Source organism: Protopterus annectens, chromosome 2.part2 (genome assembly GCF_019279795.1).
Source record: "Protopterus annectens isolate FY-2018-M chromosome 2.part2, PAN1.0, whole genome shotgun sequence".
In the NCBI taxonomy this organism is placed as follows: Eukaryota; Metazoa; Chordata; order Ceratodontiformes; family Protopteridae; genus Protopterus; species Protopterus annectens.
The window spans coordinates 727,722,284-727,748,442 of NC_056730.1; positions in this window are offsets into that span (position 1 = coordinate 727,722,284).

Here is a 26,159-nt window from a genome sequence, read left to right on the forward strand (position 1 = left end):
TCACAATGACTTGCTCAATGGCGTGTGAATTTTTTGGATGTTACTATCAAACACAATGATACTAATATTGTGACGATGTTTTTTAAAAAACCTGTGCATATGAATAAGTTTTGACATTTCACCAGTATGCATGCCCCACATATTTTTAAAGGTATTACTAAGGCACAATTTTTGAGAACGAGTAAACTCAATACTTCCACTGTGACCTATTTACAACAAACTAATGAGCTTAGAAATAATTTTGTGGAAAGAGGCTATGTTGAAAAACTTTTAGATGGTGAAATTAATGACATATTACACTTAAGGACATACTAAATAATCCAAGAAAGGATGCAGGTAACACTCGTAGCTAGAAAAATACCTTTATTTAGTGCTTTCATCAGTCTGTAAGAATGACTTCTTCAGAATACCATCAAAACATTTCCACACACTTTTTATATAATCACATATCGTGCACATTGCATCCCTGTTAATCAATTAAACTCTGTAGACCTAAACTTTAAAGCTATACCCCCTCAATTTATGTGTGTAAAAAATAATGTAAAAAATGAATCTGATGCCCCTTTACATAAATAAGCAAAAACATTTCTATCTATTGCATTCATAGAACCACTTGTTTTTTTCTAAAAAACAAAAGCTAACTATTTACATTTAAAATAATTTGACACTCTTTCTTTTTCTTCTTTTGGCTTGGTTAGGGGTCGCCACAGCGGAACTCTGGTCCGCTAATGTTTGGTAGTGGATTTTTATGTGCCAAGTTACCAGCCCTGATGCACAACCTTCAACAAAGGCACGATCATTCATGCATGCCTCCATACAGAAGTTGCTCTAGCTGAGAATCGGACGGGACAACGTCTTGCTGTGAGGCGACAATGCTACCGCAACACCACTACCGCGGGATTAAGTACTACTATATCCCTAGTAAACCTATGTACATATGTAAATGTGGATGTCAATATTGTAGGATTTGTTTGTATGCCTCTTTCCTTTTACAGGTGAAAATTAGATTTTAACTTCAAGTAACTCGTGAGAGACACAACCTCATTCAACCTAGGGGGGCTTGTGGCATTGATCCTCAATTGCCACATCATCTCCTTATACTCCAAAAATAATTCACTTGATCCCCCTCTTTCACTGACCTCTATATGTTCCAGTATTGCAAATTTAAAGTTGTGTTCTGGAAACCTATTGAGGTGCTTAACTAGGGTGTTGACATTCCCTCTACCAGTGTCATACATATGCTGGTAAATACATGATCTAAAGGAATTTTTTGTTTTACCTTTATAATATATTTTACACATTTGACATAGTACAATGTAAACCACATTTTTAGTTCCACAGTTACTCCTATGCATGGACTTGACTATACCATACTCTGGTATATTCACCTTGTCACCCTCTAAAATGTGTTTACATTGTGAACAATGTCCACACTTCCTTGTGTAACCATTAGTTTGAAATCTTACCCCCTACTTTTTCCCTTCCAACACGTTCTTAATACAAGTATATTTTTTGTATACCTACTTTGTTGCCCACCTGTTCATCATTTTGTAAGATAAACCAATTTTTGAACAAGATGTCCCTAAATTGGGGGAAACTGGGGGTTGTATGTCAAAATCATGGATTTGTTAAATGTACTACTGTTGCTGTTCCTGTTAACTCTTACTCTGTTTTCTTCTCTAACTACATCTTATGTGTCCTCTTTGCTACCAAGACCCAACAAGGGGTAAAACTGCCCCGACATTTTCTTGTGGGTAACTTCTTCTAGTATTGGCTCCACAAACTCTTGTTGATACCCCCTTCTAACCAACATACCCGATAGGATGTCTCTTTCATGATAGAACATGTCCAACTCACTAACCATCCTTGCAAGCCTTACCTCCTGTCCCTTGACCATGGACCTTTTTTGGTGCATGGGGTAGCCACTTTCAAAATGGAGTAGCATATTTGAGTATGTTCATTTTCTATAAATGGTAGATGTATATTTTTTCAACTCCTTGTTTTTCCTAACCTGGATGTCCAAATAACTGATACTTTCTGTGTTAGTCTCTATCGTAAACAGTAGGAATGAGGTATTAGTGTTGAGAAAAGAGAAAAACGCCTTTAATTGACCCTTACTACCTCCCCACAGAATTAAGATATCATCCAGGTATCTACCGTAAAATTTGCACGAACTGTAGCCGTCAGATGGAAACACATTAGTTAATTCCCATTGGGCCAGTACAATGTTTGCAAACATGGCGGCTCATGCTGCCCCATAGCAAACCCCGATGTCTGTCTGAAAAGTTGACCCTCAAACAAAATGTAGTTATTTTCTAAAATTAACTCAATCAGTGTCCTAAATGTAACATGTAAGTACCCTGGTGTGTGTAAGATTAGTGTTGTTGCACAAAAAAATCATAAAACAAATCCACTTCTTCAGAATGTGGTATGTCATTGAAGAGATCTTTCACATCCACTATTACTAAAATAATGTCTTCCCTGTATAAATCCTGTTTGATCTTTCTTAGGCAGTCCCATGAGTCTTTTATTATATGAGGGGAATTTACTGATACTATTTTTCAACTGAAAAGACTTTGAAGAAGATCCTGACTAAGCAGGGATGAAAGCTTGTGCATATAACCTAGATTTGTGTGTGGAATAAATCTGTGCTTGAAATCTACTTGGTGATATCATTTAACTTTTTTATCTGCATCAGCTGCTCTCCAGCTCCATGTGTGCCATTTTTTATTTATTAGTTTATATTTTGCTTTTTTTTCTGCTTATATAAGCTGTTTTAACTTTTGTTATACACTGATGAAGGGTTTTTTAACCTGAAAGCTTTGTTTGTAATAAACATGTTTTTTGCGCTATCCAGTCTTTTTCTGCCTTCGTTTGTATTCCAGTATACGGACTGTGATTTTACTTTATATCTTGCTTGTTCTAGAAGTTACAGAAGCAACATTTGCCAAGCTGTCTGGGAGCATTATTGTTCCCTTACAAATCTGCTAATATAGCCAACAATTAACTATAGCAGTACTAAACTCTCCTTGCTAAAACAAACCCAAACCCTCTGGAAAAAACTGAAAAACGTACAGGGAAGAGATAATAACAGAGCATAACAGACTTGCCTGTCATCCAGTACCTTTACTAGATGATGCCAGCTCAGCTACCACAGTGACCACTCATTATTTCATACCTGAATGCACTCTAAACAATTTTATCTCAGTTCCCGTAGATGCCTACAAAATAGACAGATGTCAGTCTCCCACATTCCTGTCTTCACATGTAGACTTCATAAATAAATGGTTAAAATACATTGTCCCAAGAAAGATAGGGTACCAATGGACTCTGTCCCAGATTTATGCATACAGTATGTTCTCATTTATATTCCTACAATTTATAATAAATAGAACCTTCCAAGAAATCTAAAAATCAACCACAGTAATACTGCAAACAAGTTCTTAACTTTCCCCTCTCCAGAACATTATAGCTAAATTTCTATCATCTTTCCCAATTGGAGATGCTAGAAAAGACCAGATCCACTAAAAATATGCAGCACCCTGTGTTAAACAATCTGCTTGCTGAAAACCAGCAGAACTTCTGAAAAAGACATAGTACCAAAACTGTTCTTCTCATGTTCACAGCTGATTTATATTGTAATATGAATAAGGGCAATTTGACAGGAGTTGGATTCACTGACCCTCACTAAGACCATTGACTGCTTCTCTCACTCATATATACTGCCTTACTTTGGTATAATTAATTTGACATACTGTTGCTTCCAAGAATACCTAAATGACAACACCACTAGAGCCCTTTTCAACTTCATCCTTTCACTATTTGCCCTGTCAACTGGTCAGTCCTAGGGCCACATCTGCTTTCACTGTTTAATAATACCCCAGAAGTACTTCTTCCCTAAAACTATTTCCTTTGTGCCAAGAGCCTTGGTTTCTGGTAATCTAATAACAACTGTAGTAACATCATTAAAGAACTAGCTGTTAATATGGCCTTTCACCAAATGGTTCTGAAATTTATGCCCAAAAATCCAAAATAAAAAATATATACTTTTAGACACACACACAAAAAAATGGATTCCTTAAACCCCACTCCCATCTGCTTTTACTCTCAACCTTTAAATAAGTTTCATGTTATAAATATATCTAGGTGTATGGTTTAACCCCAAACTGCTTTCTATATAAACCACACAATTTGCAATTTCTGAGACCATGTGGAAACCCTCTACCAGCTTCTGTGGGATCTCAAGAAGGAAAGCAAATGGCTTTTATTAAAATTCATTGTCACTCCAGTCCTGCACTACATTCTGCCTTTAACAATGAGCTCATTAAAATATGCTTAACTGACTTACCTGCTTTATTAACTTATCTTGCAAATTATACTGTCATAGTATTTCACTTTTTCCATAAATTACGATGTACTCCCTTAAGTGTGAATATTGCAATTAAATTTACTGTAGTTAAGATACCATGTTAACCAGGCTATTAAGTAATTTATATAATACTTCTCTTGTTATAGTGAACTGTTACCAATATACATCATTATCAAATGTGTCTTTCAGCTTATCCCGGTTAGGGGTCACCACAGCGGAACTCCGGTCCGCTAATGTTTGGTAGTGGATTTTTACGTGCCGCGGTACCAGCCCTGATGCATAACCTTCAGTGAAGGCACACTCATTCGTGCATGCCTCCACACAGAAGACGCTCTAGCTGAGAATCGAACGGGACAACTTCTTGCTGTGAGACGACAACGCTACCGCAGCACTACTGCCCCGGGCTATGCATCATTATCAAATACCTGCCAATAATCAGCATAACAACAGTGTAGAATAATTTTATGTTAGGTGCAATCTCCTTTTAGAAAACTTAGCTTGCATTTACTCGTATTGTAAATCTCTACTGTATGTCTAATCAGTATCTGAATCATTGATTCACTAGCAACAATTCCAAGTATTGTTCAAAGTGCAAAGGGCATTTTACTTTGCACTAAAAAATGATATATTATTCACCATTTAAAAATGAATATACTCTTTGCAATTTATTTATTTATGTTTGTTTACCTGGGAGGAGAAGTGATCAATACAGTGACCATTTGCAGACTCAGCCTGCATTGTGTAAAACAACAGTTAACAGAAGATAAAATAGAATACAGAGGAATGCAAGCACATTAAGTTAGAATAAAAGGAGTAACAGGCAATAAATTATAGCAGCCAAACACATGTTGTTCAAGACTGCTAGAAGTAATGCTATGTATATAATTACAAGTACTATAGATCAAAGACTGAGGATCAGAAGAGGAGTTGTTAAGAGCTTAGAGAGGATTGAGTAGGTTGTGTATAGTGAGGATTCTGTAATTCCTGACCTATGACTGAAAAGGGTCTCCTGAGGGTCAGTCCAGTACAGCGTTTAACAAATAACAATCTATTATATGTCCATTGTAAGGATCAGTGCTGCAGTGTGATTTATTACATATGAGTCACACTGCAGGACTATGATATATTATATATGAAATGATACCACAGGTGGATATCCAGCCATTTGAACCTGCTTCTAGAGCTTTGTGTCCCTGTTCAGGGCTATCCTCCTCCTAAAGTGGATGTCAGTAAGATGTGTGGTGTTAGAGTGTGATATGCCTGTAACATGTTTCAATCTTTGTCGCACATCGTGTTTGTAAGTATGCCCATAGGTATCATCCTAGGTAATCTGCAGGCCTAAGCACCCAGTCTTTACCTCTAGTGTTTTTACATTGAATTATGGTTACATGATTAGATTTATGAATTGGAGATCTTTCAGTGTTCCTGGGAAAGGTCACCAACAAGCGTGGTTGTGGCTGATGGATTCTATCAGAAATTGTTCTTCTCCAGTGTCTTTCCTGCCTTAGGCCTTCACATATGATGCTTGACTGGAAGTAATGTTTCTTTTAATAATAAAACTCCTTTATGAAGACTGCATATACTAATCATCTTTTTAGAGCACAAAATTATCTTAGCAGTGAGAGGCAACTTAAATGCCCTAAAATGAGAGAAAAATTTGATGTGAAAATTTTCACATGCAGACCGCATGATTTGTGACCTTGTCAGTCTTATGAGGGCCTAATGGTTTTGGTTCTATAGAAGTTCAAATTAATCTGTTAACTCAGGCATCTGTTACTGATATATCCCTTTCAGCTAATGCAGAGGCCCACAGCAGGATACTGGTATCTAAGCCTTTCCAGGTGTTTCAAGATTTCATCATTGCATCATAGCTAACTGCCAGTTCTCAGGCATTTGCAGTTGGCTAGTAAATGAACACCATATCGAATCTTCACTGAAAAGAGGCCATTGGCCTAGTGGGACTAACTCAGTCACAACAAAGTGTAAACAACTAAAATAAAATAAAAAAATCCTTACGCAGATAGATCTTTTGATTTTCCAGCTCCTTTTGTGCATCTGCCTAAAATTGCTTAGGAAGAAGCTGCCTTCTCCTTCTTGTTAAGAAATTATAAACAGGCCAAGCCTCCTAGATTGCACTTAACAAGTGTCATCTAAACACTGTCACTCCTGTCACCTTGTGCCTCAGGCCCCTCTGGTTTGACTAGAAATGGTTTGTGGAGGAGTGCTTTGTGGCATGGTAGATGATCCATGCTCGCCCACTGCTCCATATTATACTATCTTTCCTGGGACAACTTCTCCGTCTAAGAAAACTACTGAGTCATCCACAGAGTGCTTTTCCAACATGGATGTGGAAGGATATGAGGGTTTAGCTTTAACTACCCAGATCCACTCACTGCTTGGTTATGATACCAACAAAGATTAATCCTTTTTTTCTTCAGGTTCCTCCCTTCAGAAGATTGTCTTTCTGGACAACTTTACATTTAATGTGGGAACATTTTCAATGGCGTATCATGCAGTTGAAGTTCAGCTCTCATAAATGCTTCCTGGATGTGTTAGAAATAGAAGAACCCAAGCCCACAGTTGTTTCTCATGTTATGCAGGCCTTCAAGGATCCCTTTGAGAGCACCTTACATGAATCTGATTCTTAACAAATGGTACCTCAGAATCCCAGCCATTTTACCATGCTGATAAAAATGTATCTATACAAAAAATAAATGGCTGGTTCTAGTGTTGTTTCTCTGGATGTAGCTAAAGTATTTAATCTATTGTTTGTTAACAGCAACCCACCTAACAACATAGAGAGTCATTTCCAACAGATGTTTGACAAAAAGGTATATAATTTGCCCTATCCTCATGAATATGCTACTTAATCCTCAAGCAGACATACTCTGGTATCAAGAAAACCTTAGAATAGGCTGGAGACTTGCAAGGAATTATCAAAGGCTTCCATTTAAAGTGTCTCTTAAACTATCTACAAATAGGACTTATGGTAAGGGCACATCAGAAAAAATGTGTGTATGATACTTTTGACACTTGTGCTAGGCCCGAAGCCTCATGACCAGTCTTCAGATGAAATGCATGGTTAAGGAGACTGCCTCTCTCAGATGATGTCAAAGGGCAGCTATGAAATGTACCCCTGGGCAAGCCTGTGTTTGCTGGGCCTCCGTTGTAGAGTGTTCAAAAATTATAAGTAAAGGTTAAACAATCTACATATTCAAATAGCTCTTTCTCTCTGTTACTGAATTATAGTGGCCATTTTGCATAAATGATCTTGTACTGAGCAGTTTAAAAAAGATGCTTGAGAAAAGCCATTGGGAAGGAGGCAGAGGTCAATGTAGGCAGTCTGGTAGGGACAGGGGAAATGTCCATCTGCCAGTGAATAGGGTGCCTCTCAGCTTCTGACTGCATTCCTCCTCCTCCCCTCCCCACCTGCTTAGAGGCACAATTTCCCCAGTCAAAGCTCAGGTTTGAGATGACCATTGACTGTTGGGTGAGCTAGCTGATTATCTTAAGGTACAAGACATAATTCAGAAAAGCTCCCTCCAGGAACAGATGCATCTGGTCGAATCAGTCTGAAAAGCTATGTTTGCATCAGTTTATATAGAGAAAGGTCTCACATTATGCTGGCACGTCTGCCACTCCAGACACTTGATTGTCCGAATGAAAGCCCATAGCACCTAATCCTGGACCTTTCAAGGTTAAACAAATATGCGGTGTTTAAGAAATCTTGATCATCATTCAGCCTCTTCTACCTCTTTTGCATCAAGTTGTAATTACTGTTGTTCTGAGCTTTAAAGATGTTCACCTGCAAGTTACTATTTGCAAGAAGCACACAAAAGACCTCTATTTCCAGGCAGAGTCAGAGCATTTCCAGTATACTTTCCTTCTCTTTGCTTTTCATTGCTCCCACACTATGTAAAATAATTAGCCACAGTCCTTGTTCATCTCATAGCTCATACCAGTCTTTAACTGAGAAAAATCCTAAATGGAGCTGGAAGTTGTGCTAATTTACAAGTCAGTACTACACCAGGCTGAGGATTTTTCTCATATTACAGAAAATCAGACTTTTTCTCACAAATCAAATATTTTTATACACAACAAATTGTAAGGTCGCTTTGCCAAAGGAAAGGGAATAATTCTTACTGTGTTTCTCTTCAAGGCTATAGACCTGTCTTCCCTGACTCATTCTGAAAGTTCTCAGATGCATGCCCTCAAGATCATTATGGTGTGTGTGTGTGTGTGTGTGTGTGTGTGTGTGTGTGTGAGGGCAAACATGGTTTCCTCAGAGTGCTGGTCACATGGAACAAGAGAGACAAAGTGTCGATGCATCATCATCAACATCAAAGAGATTTTAGCCATTATTTATGCATTACATGACTTCAGGCCAGTGTTATAACCAAACATCCTTGGATTAATTGTGGAAAATACCAAAGTAATGCAATACATCATCAGGCAGGGGAGAGCCAGTCTTATCCATTTTCATGCTAGCAGTGTTATCCTGGGATTAGGTGTCACGATAAGGTAACCAATATAAACTATATTCCTTCATTTCAGAAAGTATTGGCAGACCATTTCTGTAGGTCTTTACCCATCTCTATAGTGTAAGCTGAATCCAGCAGTCTTCTGCAACTTGACTGTCATCTGGAGCACTGCAAGGTTAGACCTCTTTATCTTCCTGATAAATACCCAGATTTCAAAAATTTATTTAAGGTACCCATGCAGGGCAGTCATAGCAACGGATGCATTCTCTGTCTATTGGAAGAAGGAAATTTTGGACAAAGTAGGCAACAGGCCAAAATTTGTTAATAGCGTGGGTTACAATATTAAACAGTTATTGGAGTATAAATTTGACAATATGAGTCAAGCCAAACAGGGTACAAAGCAGTGTGGTATGTGCAATTATTGTCCATATATTATTAAGGAAACTACATTAGTTTTAAATAACAACATTGGGAGTAAAGTTTATTTCAAAAAGGGCAATTGTAATACAAGAGAGGTAGTATATTTGGCTTGGTGCATGACAAGTGGGCATTTTTATGTAGGTAAAACTGAACGAATGTTAAAAAACAGAATATACGAACACTTAAATGATGTAAAAAAATCATAAAACTACAAATGCATTATATAGGCATTCTATTAATTGTGAAAAATTTGATAAATTTGTGTTTGGCATTCTGGAAACAGTACAAATCAACCCTAGAGGTGGAGATTGGAAAAACATTTTAAAAAAGAAGGAGAGCCAGTGGCAATTTAGACTGGCAGCTATGTTTGCACCAGGCTTAAATAACTATGTATCACTTGCTCCTATGTTACAAGAAAGAGCCAATAATATATAGAAACAATACATAGGATTAATAGTGTGTTTTTTAATAGTATTAGTTTAAGGTGTTTTAATAGATTAACATAACATGGATAGAAATTCAATGGATTTTAAATTTAAGAATTTTAAAGTTTGTTCTTGTATTGAAATCTATTATCAAATTATTTATGTTTTATTTTCTATTAATATATTTTTTATGTAAAGTGAAAGTATACTTATGTATATGACAAATGTTATACAACAAATATTTAACATTTAGTGGTTAATTTATGGGATGTAAAATAGTAGTTTATACAAGAAAGTTTTTAAATGTAATTTTGGTGATATCTTTTTAAATCAAATTAATTAATGGTGTTGTCACGACAATTTAGTATATAAATGTTTTTAATTGGTGCTTCTGTTTTATTTCTGAAGAAGTCTCTATTGGAGATGAAAGCGCTAAAATGGATTATTAAAGTGCTTGCATTTTTCTCTCAGTGTGTTTTTCGTCAGTACAAGTTTTTTATAACATCAGTGGTTCCGTACAAGGTTTTGGCTATTTTTTTTGTTTTAGTATCTAGTTTTTGGTTTTTGGTTACGTTATTGGAAGAAGGACTTCTTGCATGCCTTTTCCCTTCTGCCTTTACTTCCCAAAGTGTTGAAAAGGTGTATTGGACAAAGCTGGCCTGATCCTGATTACTGTGCTCTGGACAGGATAACTATGGATGTTCATTACAGGAGTCACTGCTGCAGTATTATTCATGACAAATAGGAATTAGTTGAAGGTGGGCATCTGTTCATCTACCTTACTTCAAATGCTTTGGATTTCCCCATGATGGCTGGTCTCCTCCTCATTATGGAAACAGAAAGTGTTGAGCAACCTAATGCATCTTATTTTATTCTGTCACAATCTCAGTATTTATCATTCAGTCCAGCAGTTTAATCCACATGATTTCCACATTAGTAATTGTTTTTTTTATTCTTTGATTGTACTATATTGATGAATATTTGTTTCATGCTAAATTTCATCCTTATTGCTTTTTTTGAATGCATTCTTGTATTTTTCCAATGCTAATGATGACCCTGGAAAAAATAAGCAACAAGTTATCGATGAGTTAGCAACAAGATGACCTCAACAGATGACTTCCACCTTCTGTTCTTGCTCTGTCTAGGATAACAGTGTCTAGTTTCCACTTGTAAAGAATGCTCATATTTAAGAAAATGCTTTCTATGGTAGGATCAAAAATCTAAAAGCTGTTCTGGAATACTAGAAGCTCCTTTAATCTAAGAGATGTCCCGTCCCTACAAATTTCATCAGTGTATATTCCCAGCAGGGAAAGGAAAACAAAGTAAAGAACCACTGTAAAATAGATAAACCAAGAAGGAAGTTTTCAAATGATGCAGGTAAGGTGGTTAAGGTCTTTCATGCTTCCTTGGGCCTGCAGATGCCTGAGGATTCTAAGTCCAAGATGACACCATTGGCTTTGACACCTACTTTTACTGCACTGCTACTTGTTAAAGGTCTTTTAGAGGCCAACAGATGGGCAGTGCTGACTGTTTAATACCAAATCTCATCAGCAAATACAGCTGAGTTAGAAGTGGACATCGGTGTCCAGAAATCCATTGCTGACCATAATGTGGTGCAGAGCCAAGAGGAATGCCCTTTCCAAACAGACATCCCTGTACAGCAACCCTCAGTTCTAAGATATTCTGTAATTATTTCATAGTTTAAACAGGTTTTCAAGCATCCAGAATCAGATATTACTATAACAGAATGGGTGTTCAGCTCAGGGATGTCATTTCCATAGACACCTGCTCTGACCTATTTTATGTACAAGAAAGATTTGAAACAAAACATGCCATCAAGGAAACCCATGTTTCCTCTATGCGATCTAAATACACTCCTACAAAAAATGAATGTGTTTCCCTTTTAACCAGCAGCCTCTTCAGACTTAAAATTTCTATATCACATCCACGTACAGTAACAAGCTAATATTTTTTCTTAGTATTGATTAAAAAATAGTCCAGTCTCATTTTTAAAGAAAATGTCCTGTTTCCATTTCTGTTTTTGCATTCTCGTAATTTTATATTGATATTTTCATATTTTTAATGTACAAATGACTATTGTCTGGCAGTTTGCACAGAGAGTTAAGGCTGTCAGGTGTACTGTCTGTGGTACAAAATTTGATTCCCTCTGGTCTCATTTGACTACTGTGTGGCCTTGAGCAAGTCACTTAACTAGATAGTGCTTGAAGCAACTGGGAATTTGAACTAGGCTCATCAGTGTTCCCCTGGATTGCAAGCCTAGTAACTACCTATGAACCCATAATTCTGATTAATTTACTCAAAAATCCCAGCCTCACAAATATTTTCTTTTCTCACTGTTTAATGAGCCACCAGAACCAAAGCTGCATTTTTGCCTTGACAAATGTGCACTATAACCACCAGATTCTCTGAGGCTTAATGGAAACTTTGTAACACTTGAAAACATTGGATTTGAGCTGTACCTCACTATGAGCGGTGCTATTAAAAATCCAGGGGGAATACAGCTTACATTACTTCATATGTATGCAGAATTCCTTTATATCACAGGTGAGGAAGCAACCACAATATTTAACACTTTTAACCTTAAGTAGGTCAAGAGAGAGAAAAAGATTTTTGTCTAAGAGATAAGTTTCAAGCTTACCGCTTGAAAAAGAAGAGCCTTCAATATATAAGGCACTTCTTCTTCTTTTGGCTGCTCCCATTAGGGGTTGCCACAGCAGATCAACTGTTTCCATTTTTTCCTGTCCTCTGCATCTTGCTCTGTCACACCAACCACCTACATGTCCTCTCTTACCGTTTCCATAAACCTTATCTTAGGCCTTCCTCTTTTCCTGTTACCTGGCAGCTTCATCCTTAGCATCTTTTCCCCAATATACTCTGCATTCCTCCTCAGTACATGTCCAAACCAATGTAATCTTGCCTCTCTGGCTTTGTCTCCAAACCTTCCAACCTGGGCTGACCCTCTAATACACTTATTCCTAATCCTGTCCATCCTTGTCACACCCAGTAAAAATCCTAACATCTTCAACTCTTCCACATCAAGCTCCGACTCCTGCCTTTTTGTCAATGCCACTGTCTCCAACCCATATAACATAGCTGGTCTCACTACCCTCTTGTAGACCTTCCCTTTCACTCTTACTGGTACTCGTCTGTCACAAATCACTCCTGACACTCTTCTCCACCCACTCCACCCTGCCTGTACTCTCTTCTTCACCTCTCTTCCACACTCACCATTACTTTGAACTGTTGATCCCAAGTACTTAAACTCATCCACCTTCGCCACCTTTACTCCCTGCATCCTCACCATTCCTCTATCCTCCCTCTCATTCACACACACATATTCTGTCTTAGTCCTGCTGACCTTTATTCCTCTTCTCTCTAGAGCATATCCCCACTTCTCCAGTGTTGTCTCCACCTGTTTCCTACTCTTACTACAGATCACATTGTCATCTGCAAACACCATATTCCACAGGGACTCCTGTCTGATCTTGTCTGTCAACCTGTCCATCACCACTGCAAATAAGAAAGGGCTCATAGCTGATCCTTGATGTAAACCCACCTTCACCTTAAACGCATCTGTCACTCCCACCGTAGACCTCACCACTGTCGCACTACCCTCGTACATATCCTGTGCCACTCTTACATACTTCTCTGACACTTCCGACTTCCTCATACAATACCACAACTCCTCTCTAGGCACTCTGTCATATGCTTTCTCTAAATCCACAAAGCCACAATGCAACTCCTTCTGACCTTCTCTGTACTTCTCCATCAACACTCTCAGAGCAAACATCGCATCTGTAGTGCTCTTTCCTGGCATGAAACCATACTGCTGATCACTAATCATCAGCTCCCATCTTAACCTAGCTTCCACTACTCTTTCCCATAACTTCATGCTGTGACTGATCAGTTTAATCCCTCTGTAGTTACTGCAGCTCTGCAAATCCCCCTTATTCTTAAAAATCGGTACCAAAACACCTTTTCTCCATTCCTCAGGCATCCTCTCACTTTCCAAGATTCCATTAAACAATCTAGTTAAAAACTCATCTGCCATTTCTCCTAAACACCTCCATGCTTCCACAGGTATGTCATCTGGACCAACAGCCTTTCCGTTCTTCATCCTCTTCATAGCTATCCTTACTTCCTCCTTGTTAATCCACTGCACTTCATGATTCACTATCCACACATCATCCAACATTCTCTCCCTCTCATTCTCTTCATTCATCAACCCCTCAAAATACTCTTTCCATCTGCTCAACACACTCTCCTCCCATGTGAGTACATTTCCCTCATTATCCTTTATCACCCTTACCTGCTGCACATCTTTATTAGCTCGGTCCCTCTGTCTAGCCAATTGGTACAGGTCCTTTTCTCCCTCCTTAGTGTCCAACCTTTTATACAACTCTTCATACGCCTTATCCTTAGCCTTCGCCACCTCTCTCTTTGCCATGCACCTCATCTCCTTATACTCTTGTCTACTTTCTTCATCTCTCTGACAATCCCACTTTTTCTTCGCCAACCTCTTTCTCTGTATATTCTCCTGTACTTCTTCATTCCACCACCAGGTCTCCTTGTCCTCCTTCATCTTTCCAGATGTCGCACCAAGCACCTTTCTAGCCATCTCTCTTACTAGCTCTGCTGTAGTTACCCAGCTATCAGTAACTCTTCACTGCCACCCAGTGCCTGTCTTAACTCTTCCCTGAACATCACCTCATAATTACCCTTTTTCAGTTTCCACCATATGATCCTTGGTGCTGCCCTCACACTCATCCTCCTCTCCTTGATCACCAATGTCATCCTATAAACGACCATCCTATGCTGCCTAACTACACTTTCCTCTGCCACCACTTTACAGTCTCCAATCTCCTTCAGACCAGCCCGTATACATAAGATATAATCCACCTGTGTGCATCTTCCTCCACTCTTGTATGTCAACCTATGCTCCTCCCTCTTGTTAAAATACACATTCATCAGAGCCATGTCCATCCTTTTCACAAAATCCACTACCATCTGACCTTCTGCATTCCTTTGCTTAACATCATACCTACCCATCACTTTCTCATCCCCTCTGTTCCCTTCACCAACATGCCCATTGAAATATGCTCCAATCACCAGTCTCTCACCCTTTGGTACAGTCATCACCACCTCATCCAACTCACTCCAACATTTTTCTTTCTCATCTATCGCACACCCAATTTGTGGACTAACAACATTCATCATTACACCATCAATTTCCAGCTTCATAAACATCACTCTATCCGACATTCTTTTCACCTCCAAAACCCTCTTAGCATACTGTTCCTTCAGGATAATGCCTACGCCATTTCTCCTCCCATCCACACCATGATAAAACAATTTGAACCTGCCTCCGAAACACCTAGCCTTGCTCCCCTTCCATCTGGTCTCTTACACACACAATATACCAACCTTCCTTCGGTCCATCATATCAGCTAGCTCTCTCCCTATACCAGTCATACTGCCAACATTCAAAGTTCCGACCCTCACTATCACAGTCCTAGCCTTTACCTGCCTTCAAGCATGCCTTCCCCCTCTTCTCTTCCTTCGGCCAACAGTAGCCCAATTTCTACCAGCACCCTGTTGGCCAACAGTGCTGGTGGCAGTCGTTGTTAACCCGGGCCTCGACCGATCCAGTATGTATATCTGTACTGTTGTCTGCATATATGATTTGGCAGAATTTTACGCCAGATGCCCTTCCTGATGCAACCCTCCCCATTTATCCGGGCTTGGGACTGGCACAAAGAAATGCACTGGCTTGCGCATCCCCAGTGGCTGGGTTATATAAGGCACTTACTATTTACTGGAAATCAGTGACATCAGGAGTCAGTAGATACTTATGTCAGTGATCTGAAGCACACAGAGCAAGCCTGTGTGTTTGTTTACATGAATGATTCACTAACAGAACAGTGTGTAGAATCAGAAGTCATCAGGTGAGGAGTATATTGTTAAGAAAAGCTGATTTGATAGAGTGAGTGGGCTTTCAACCACACAGCTTAGAATCACTATCGAGGAGATGAAGTGTGTAAAATAAAAGTTGTGGGTAAAAATGAGGGCAAAATGAAGCCCAAAGATGTTAAAAATAAAAATGGAAAGGGTGGCAACTACATGCCTTCTAAGATAACACCTGGTATTAAACAAGCAGATGGTGAAAAAAACACACCCAGTGCAAGATATGTAGCTAGAGCACATCGCAAAATAGTTGATTTTGTTTAATTTTTAGGAATCCAAATCATTTTGTAAAGATGTCTAAAACTGAAATAATGTGTTTCAGAATGATTAATATGTCTTAGAATGAAAGGAGCAGACAAAAGCAGAAATATTTGTGGGTCAAACTGTGGTGCATACTGTGAGTGCAGTACAAACTGTTGCAGCAGCAATCATGATTTTTGCCAGAAATACTGATAACTAAATGCATATGTGTTATATGTAAGGTTGATACATGTAGAAAATGGGTCATGATTGTTGACTTTCAACATTTCCAGACAAAACCCTGCTTGCAACACTGATTCCAAAATGGAGGCAGTAGTATAAGCAGCAGAACTCTGGGCTGAAAATCATTTACAAACAACAAAACCCTGCAAAGTACTACAAGATGTTAAAAAATGGTAACTAAATGTCTGTTCTATTCAGAAGGTCAACATAGGAGAGGAAAAGTGAAATAACAAGGCGAACAAGTGTGAACACTTAGAATGGGACTTAAAGCAATATGGGGCAGAGCTGGGAAAAGCAGATGGAAGTAGTAACTGAAGGGAAAAAAATCTTTAATTGTCCTTGAGAGAAAGATTGACTAAATACACTCTTTAGATGTCTAAGATATATGGTTCCCTAGTGGCATACAAAGAGACAAATAACAGAATGCTACAGGAAATAGAGATTGTTTAACTTGGCATTCAGAGGAAATAACTAATATACAAACTGTAGAAAAAGAATGAAAGAGAAATAGCGAAACAGCAATTAAAATATGCACAAATGGCACTGAAGCTGTCTGAACCTGAGCATTGGACATGTGGAGACAACATGAGGTCTGTAGAAGTACCAGAAAAAATTAAAACTTTTATGGGATAATGCCTCAGTTTATGGACAAACTGTTCTACTGCTAATGTTAAAATATAAAGAGCATACAGAGTAAATATCCCTAGTATAATACTGAGAAAGCACCTGAAACCTACACTGACTGAACCAGCTAAAGGAGAAACTTATTTCTATTTTGTGGAGAAAGAAAACAATCTTAAAGACTGGAGACACATGACCTATGTGAATAATGACATTTCACTGCAAATGCAAACTGACAAAAATGCTTTTCTTCCTTCCATAAGACTCTGCAGAGAATTTAAAAATGTGAGAGATTCCATCAAAAACAATGCACTGGGAACATTGACTAAGGATAGTGCTTAAAATGTTTATTTATTTGTATGGAAAAGCATGTGATATAACCTAAATGTAAATTGCACTATGAATGATACTTTAAAGCTACTGAAAGCAATACATACCAGATAGAAAACAACATCTTGATTAACATAAATGTAAAATAATATTATACCTTAAATTTTATTTCTAATTGAAAACTTATATTTAACTAAAGAGTGAATTATACATTATTGTCTGGTGAAAGTTCCATTTGTTTTCAAACTGCAAACTGTTATGTTGCTTTCAATAAAGGTCCTATGGCAGTGGGGGAAGGAAGAAGAAACAAGTGAAGGAATGATCAATAAAAGGAACCCAATATACTATATGATGAAAACAAATAGGCAATAATATATATAGTTAGCTCTGGTAATGAATGGTAATGCACGCACTAATTCTACGAATGAATACAAAGCTAAAGAGATCTTTGCTGGCTGAAAGTAGGTTAGGTAGCAAGGTTCACAAAAACAGTGCACAGTAAACACTGAGTGAGGAAAGTCGGTTAAGTGCTGGGCAAAATATCTGTGCTTAGGGATGTAAGATGTATACTGGAAGATATTTCAAAACTGCTGGAATCAGAACATATCAGTGGAAGATAAGTATTTTATATTGTGTGTTGTTTGGTTAAAGTCACATTTATTATCAGGCTTCAGAATGGAAGATTTTCAGTCTGTATTTTGGCCTATGCTTCTCTAGTGCTAGTAGAGCGTAGATTGCCTTCTTTGACTAGCTATGCCTGGATTTTAGGTGCAGCATTCGAAATAACTAATGGGCGGCCACGGTGGTGCATTGGTTAGCATTGTCATCTTACAGCAAGAGGCTCTCTGGTTCGATCCTTGGCTGGGGTGCCTTCTGTGTGGAGTCTGCATGTCCTCCCTGTGGTCACATGGGTTTCCTCCGGGTGCTCCAGTTTCCTCCCACATCCCAAAGACATGCTAGATAGATTGGACCCTCCAAATTGGCCCTAGGTGTGTGTGTGTGTGTGTGTGTGCCTTCTGTGGAAGGTTGAGTGCCGGGCTGGCAACTCGACACCGTAAAACTCCACTGCCAATCATGAGCGGACAGGTGATCCACTGTGGCGACCCCTAACTGGGAAAAGCCAAAAGAAGAAGATTCAAAATAACTAATGAAGTCGAAGGGGGAATGTTACAAATGTGTATTAGTTGCAGAAATTAACAACCTGCAGAATTTAATATAAATTGAAAGTGACAAATATGCTAAATGATAGAATGTAGGTAGCAATGTTCAGCTATCAAATGACACAAGGATACTGAGGCAGATTAAAAAAAAAAATATATATATATATATATATATATATATATATATATAATTATATAATTAGCTAGCTGCAGACAAATGAAAAAAAAGATTAGTGATTTATAATAAGAGTTCCGCTGCCCAAAGGATTAAACCAGGGTTTGACTTTGATTAGAAAAGACTAGAAGAAAGTTTGCACTGTTATTTTTGCAGGCTCTATTGCCTTGAGTAAACAGCTTTAGTTATTTATTTATTTTTATTTATTTTGCATTTGTTAACCGGGTTGGTCCAGCTGGATAAGAATTTACCCTTTTTCAGTGGAGACCCGAGGGGAAAAGCCCCAAACAGACATACAAATACATATGAATAGAGACAAATTAACAATATTAAAGAGCAAAACAATCTTATGGATACAATGGATAAGAAAAACATAACGTATATTAAAAGAAATGTCACAATCGCCATACCCTCAAAGAGAAAAACTTAATTCTATTTCATAAATAATATTTTAATGAAAACAAGAGAACAAGAATAGGTGGGACAATATTACATAAAACATGACTAGTTTATCACAGAAAGGCAAAGAATGTATTTAAGTACATTTGAGGCAATAAAAATTTGAAAGAATATAACTAAAATCTGGAATTATGACAACAGTGGGGTAGAAGTGGACCCAGAAAATTAAGAATGTAATGGTAAATTATTGCAGTACACTGTATAGACAAGCTGTAGAGGCTGAGAGTAACACATATAAGAAATAGTGACATGTTTGAGTCAACTGCATTTTCCTCAGTTAACAGAGGTAAAAAGTGTAGTATTAACATAAAAATAAAGGGAAATTAAATTAAAGAAAGAATAACAAAACATAATACACAGGAACCTCTAGTATTAATAGGTTTGGAAACCAAAAACAGATTTGACAGAATGAGTTGGGAATTTACGAACAGATCTTGGGACATGTGGGTTTCCATAAATATGGACATCATTAATATTTACGATACAATAACAGGTCATTAGGATTCAAAGTGTGTATGCTGATTGGACAGCTCAGTTAGCGTACACATTGTAAATTCAGCATATCTCAATATAAACAAGTCCAGCTGCTAAAGTATTGTAGTGGAGCTGGACTTCCATTGGGGTTATCTTAACAACTTCATGCAAAGCATATTTTATGAGTGTCAGGCAAAGAATGAAAAACAATAGGAATGCTTTGAAAAAAAATCTGGTTAGTTGAAAGGTATGCTTATCAGCAGTAAGACTGGTTGTACAGCCAGTAACCATTACTCTCACTTCTCCAGAGATTTGCAAAACAGCCTGATTTTCCTCATGCCTTTGCCCTTTCACTCATAAAATGTCTGATCTTCTAGTAAATCACTAATTGCTAATGATTTCTGTCTGTCAATAATTTTATACATAAAAACTTTTCATTTCACACCATCTCCAGAAAGTGGAGAGGAAAAACTCAAAGCCATGCCACTATACTTGGTATCCCACAGTCTGCTAAGAGGTGACCTGTGTCTGGCATAGAAGGCATCATCTGACCCATTACTGATGGATTTACTAAACATCAACAAATCAAATGACATCAGAAATACTCAGTCTAGGGATTTTAACCTCTTCTGCAACATCAACAGAATAGTTGGGAGGGACAGGTATATTTCGCAGAGGATACAGCTGCTGTGGAACAGACTCCCCATTCTCAAGAACAAAGTTCATCTCTGTCCATTTTCAAGCACAACTTAGACCTATGGATGGGAAACAGTACGTTTATCCCAGGACTGCCCCCCTGTACTGGTAATGGACAGATACAGCTCTTAAATGCTTTATCCCATGAATGGGACCCCTGAGATCATCTATGGTATGATCTCAGTTATTCTTATTAGGGGTAATATATAATTATTAACCATGGAACAAGTTATTTTGAGGACAGCTAGCCTAGTACTTACCTATGAACCTATAAGACTTCACTTGGGCAAGCTAAAGGAAAAGGCTACAAGTGCTGTACCCTCATAGAGTAAAACTCAAGTCATGGCAGATGTAACTATTAAAAGAAATGGCTATAGATACTCTGGCCCCTTCTCCATAAACATGAGAAAACATTATTTATGAAATGGAATGATACAATATATTTAAACAAATCATGGATTTTCATACCAGGAATGCCTGTATTATCAGCCCAATGTTATACCCCTAACATTGTTATTTTGAGAAACACAGATCTCAGTCATTATATTATAACTTCAGTCCTCAATGATTTCCCAGGAAAACATCTTTTTTGAAGAACAGATAAAAATGTGATGCAAGCATGTATGCATTCCATGCGAATGTAGTCTAGAAAATACAAAATAGTAATAACATACTGTACAGCCATTGGCCTATACAAAGTATGCCTCCTACATATTTTGGATGACCCAGGCTTCCAGAAGCCACTATAACAACACTAAAGCCCTTCTATACGATGACATTATTTAGAAAAGTTATGACTCATTTTCTTAAATAATGTCATTGTTTAGTAGCAATGATCCACCCCTGCATTGGGGTAATGTATGATTTACCCTGAGTTAGCTTTGTTTAATCACTCAGGCATCACCCTTCTGATCAAACCACATCAACCATGGATAAATCTTGCATTACCCACACCCAGTCATAGATTATTGATAAAATATCTACAGAGATGTTCAAGCTAAAGTGAAGTATATTGGTCAACTGTCTAAAGCATTTAATCTCAAGGAATTAAGGAGTGTCCACTTTCATCGTTACTATTTGTTTTATATTTTAAATCACTTAAAGACATAAGACAGTCATATATAGTTGGATATAAATGGAGAAGTACTTTTGAGAAAATAACCCTTTTTGTGGACATTATAATATTATATCTTACCAGTCTGGAACATGATATAAATTATATTTAATAAACTGAAATATTTTACTAGTTTAGCAGGATAGAAAGTAAGTGAGGCAAATATAAAGGCTCTAGTAATGCGTTATGCCCAAACACATGACTTGCTATAGAACCTCTTCTTTGTTTGGGAGAGGGGAGTCATGACAAAATTAGATACTTGGGAATTTGTTTTAATGGGATGTCAAGCAAGCAGATGAAGAAATGTGGGAAGAAATTACTCAAAAAGGTATAATTAAGATAAGACTAAGGAAATTGTTATTTATGTACAAAGACAATAAGATACAAGCAATTAAGATGTTTTTAGACAACTGGTTCTATAGGTCAGACGTATATGCATCAACTGAGTGATCAGATACGGACAAGTCATAGCCAGTTATAGATCCCCCTCCATGGATCATGACACACGCAAAGCCTACTTGACCAAACTGGAGACAATGCAATTATTACCAAACACTCTGGGAGATTTCAATTATCCCACCATCAACTGGGAAATTGTTAACTCAAATGCCCTGGAACAAATTTTTCATACCCCAACTAGAGGAACAAACATACTAGATCTGGTCCTCACTATCATATCAAACTGAAGCACTACCCCAATTGTCGGACCCTTGTTATTTAAATCTGACCACAGATAAGTCACCTTTGAGTTGATATTAACACCAGAACTCACAATGGGCGAAATCAGTCTAAAAAACTTCACCAAGGCAAACTATATCCTCCTAGGTGAAGGTAAAAGTGCATTCCGAGCCCCCATCCCTAGCTGGAAGTGGTAACTACACCAAAGCTTACATTACAGGCCTGTACAATCACTTGCATAATTGTATAGAATCAGCTGTACCAGTAAGAATCTTAGACAGAGCCCCAAGTAAAAAAAGCCACCATGGTGGACATCCAGCATCAACAAACTTTACAATAAATGCAACAACGTTGCTGTCCAAGAAAACAAAGGTGAGAACCCAGCAATGGAGCAGCACCCTCCTCAGTATCAACAGGCAACTTATCAAATCCTCTAAGGACATCTTGGAGAAAAACTTAGCAAGCACAGCCAAGGATAATCATAAGGCCTTTTACAGTTATGTACATAGTCTAAAAGGTAGGACACAAGCGTGTGCAGAACTAGTGATCAACAGTATCACACACACACTGACCCCAGAGAGATTGCAAACCTGCTAGCAGATAGGTTAGGCAAACATTTTACTGCCTTATCCCCTCCAAACCTATCACAAACCTTCCCCCAAACTCTGCCCCCCACATATCTGAAGAACAGGTCATCAAAGCCTTGTCCAAGTCAAAAAACACAGTATCTATGGGACCAAATGACATACCAGGCTGTCTTCTAAACAGGTTAAAATAAGAACTAGCATCACCATTAAGTACATTTCTCAATCATAGCCTAACAGGATGGCTTTGTTGCTGTGGAATGGAGAACAGCAACAGTTATTCTCCTCCACAGACATGGCCTAGCAATAGACCCAGGGAATTACAGACCTGTAAGCCTGACCAGCCTCATCTGTAAGGCCATGGAATGTATCATTATGGACCTCATAAATAAAAACATAGGTGACATCCAAACCCTGCATCCTACCTAATTCTGCTTTGCTGAGTGCAGATTCTGCCTGTTAAATCTGGAGGATTTTTGTGAAAATGTGACCAAGGCCATTGACAAGGGCAAATCTGTGCACACGGCATACCTCAATCTGGCAAAGGCTTTCAACAATCCCACATTCAGGCATTATCAATAAACTTAGCAAATTGAATGTAAACCCCTTCATTGTAAGATGGGTTACCAACTGGCTCACAAACCAGACACACAGTATCAAAGCGGGAGACTCCACATCAACCAGTGAAGTACCACAGGGGTGAGTGCTTGGCCCCCTACTGTTTGTCTATACTTCTCAGAAGTTCAGGTCAAAACTACAGGGTTGTGGCTGACCAAGTTTGCAGACAACTGCAAACTGGGTGGGTGCAATTATTAAATCCCCAAATGTTATTAGTATACTCCAGAAGGGTCTTACGCAAACCAACGACTGCTGTCTTAGTCATAGTCTCAAACTGAATGCAAATAAATGCATCATCATTCCCTGTGGTACAAACAGTGTCCCTTCACACTATTAAGTCAGCACCAATACCCTAAGTACTCACGAAGTGGTAAGGGACCTGGGATCACAAACTGACTGCGACCTTAACTTTGACCACTGTGTGTCTACTGTAGTAAGGAAGGCTTTCTTTGTAGCACACTTGCTAAGTAAAAGCATCACCTTGAGAGCAAAAGAGATTATAACCTCTCTATATTCGGCACTAATCTGGCCCATAATTGAGAATAATGCCCCATTCAGCATGTACCATGCAAACCACCTGCAGCAATTGGAGAGACCTCAGAAGTTTCTAACTAAGAAGAATAAGGGACTCCAGCATGTGCTGTGCACAGACCGACTAAAGTCCCTGTAACTATACTCTGTATCATATGGGAGACTTACGCCTGGCTTACAGAGCAATCTCAGACCCAAACCTAATGAACTTGATGCATATCCATAAATCAAACAGAACTAGGGCTACCCATTCCAGGGGCCTAAATATGGCCTGTGACTTAAAAAAGACACGCTGGAGGTAGAGATTTATCTTTCAGTGACTGCTGCTTCTTTGGAGTATGCTGCATATTCATGTGAAATAGAGCACCTCTATGACACAAACCTGGACGACTGGATTTGACACCATAAATTCTTATAGAGAATAGTGCCCACAGCCCTCCTGGACATGGGCAGCCATTATTAAATGCAATCTTGGGTATGAACTATCATTTCTATGCATTACATTAGGATGAAACAGCTAGGCTTGGAGTGACCTCCATATCGCCTAGTAATCTTATTTATTTATTTATTTTACATTTGTTGACCGGGCTAGTCTAACTGGATATATGTCCATTTTCAGTAGAGGCCCGGGGAGATAAGCTCCGAACGAAAACAATAACAGTAACAAAACCATGTATACAAATTAAGGTAAACAATGCACAAAGACAGGTACATTAATGAGAAATAATCAAAGAGGTCAGAAGACCATAACACAGTGGAGTATAATCAGGTATAAGTAGTATAATGCACATACAGTTTCAATACATAATATATAAGTTAGAAGGCATCTAATTATGAACGATTCAGTAGTACAAAAGTATTCACATTGAAGAAATTAAGAAGATGTAAGTAATAGTATGTGGAAGGAGAACGTTTGCTGTTATTAAGATAGGATCTTATTTACTGAGAAGAGGAGTGTAGGCTGAGCCTAGTAAGAAGAGCTAGTTAATCTCCTAGGATCCTATGACTAATATGAAAAAGGAAATTAAGCAGTTTATTTGCAATAACGAAAGAGAACGAGAGCAGTGAGGAAAAACTAACTCTGGTAAAAGAACAGGGTGGTGTAGGACTACCAGAATTGGAGGTATAATATAAGGACATACTACTTGGGTTAATATATTCAGAACTCAGAATACCCACTCAAATGGAACTGCAAGGTAGGTAAATAACTAACACAGCATCTCCAGGATCTCATGCACAGGTGGTCATTTGCATAGAGTTAAGAAAGGAATATAAAGAGTATTATATACACAGCTTTATATGCACAGATCTGTTAAACTGGTCTTTAAAGGGTATTATACCTTGTAAAATAGAATAAGAACAATAGGATACCATATATATATATATATATATATATATATATATATATATATATATATATCAATAAGAAAGACAGGAAAATGTAATAATCTTTTAGAAAAGAAAGGATAAAGAACCAAGATTTCTGGACAGCTGATAAAAGGGGATGAGGTAACAAAATTGGCTGAAACTAATCAAACTTACGGGTTATTAAACTCAGATCAACTTCCATACTAATGTCTAAAGTTAGAGTTGAAGGAAGATATGTAAAGGCCATTAGTAAAAGTAAATTTTTTAAACCACAAACGGATTTTACGGTATTCTGATGAAGTTCGTAGGAACGAACGAAACCTAGGTCAATAAAGGATTATCGTGGTACGTTGTGGTGGTGTTTCAGCAATTTATAACATACTAACGCATTATCGTAATTGTGAAGGTTTGTCTGGTTTAGCTGCACTTCTCTTTATTGGCGCTGCTTCCTTCTCGTTGTCCTTACAGCAAGTCTTGTGTTCGTTTTTGGTTACTAGGATTTTATAACTGAGGCTAGAATGGAAATGGCAGATTGGAAACAAAGTAAAACATATAAAGCAATACTGGATTTGAAAAGACAGTGCAGTATAAAATTAAAATAGAATAGAATGAATTATTAAATAGAGATATTGCAGATGACCAATGAAGAAAAATATTTTTATCTTTAGATATGCAAGTAAATAGAGAAAATGTAGAATTTTTGCATGAAAATATTTGCACAAATATTTATATATCCATATGTGACTCAACAAAAATGATCCCATATACAAGAAGTATATGCTAGTGGTGTGATGGTTCAGAAAGAGGTTTATAAAAGCATATTATTGGGAATGTACAGAATTGTTTCAGTTTTTTTTTTTTTTAAGTGTTTTTGTTAGTGCTCTTACAAACGGTGATTTATACAACTGTCAGTATAAAAGTAAATTGAACAATATGATAACTCATACTTGGACAAGAATTTAACTTTAGCATAGAGGTGTTCTTGTTGAGTTGGTATAATACATCATATACTAAAGATGTGGAAGCATTGTTATCTTGAGTATACCTTTAGAGCTGATAGTGGCTAAGAAACCCATAACTAGAAAATGTAAAAACAAATACAAACCACCAGCAAGAGGTACAAAAAATGACTGCAGAGACTAAGAATATGGAACTGAAACATTAGAGAACAGAAGCAGAACTCCCTGG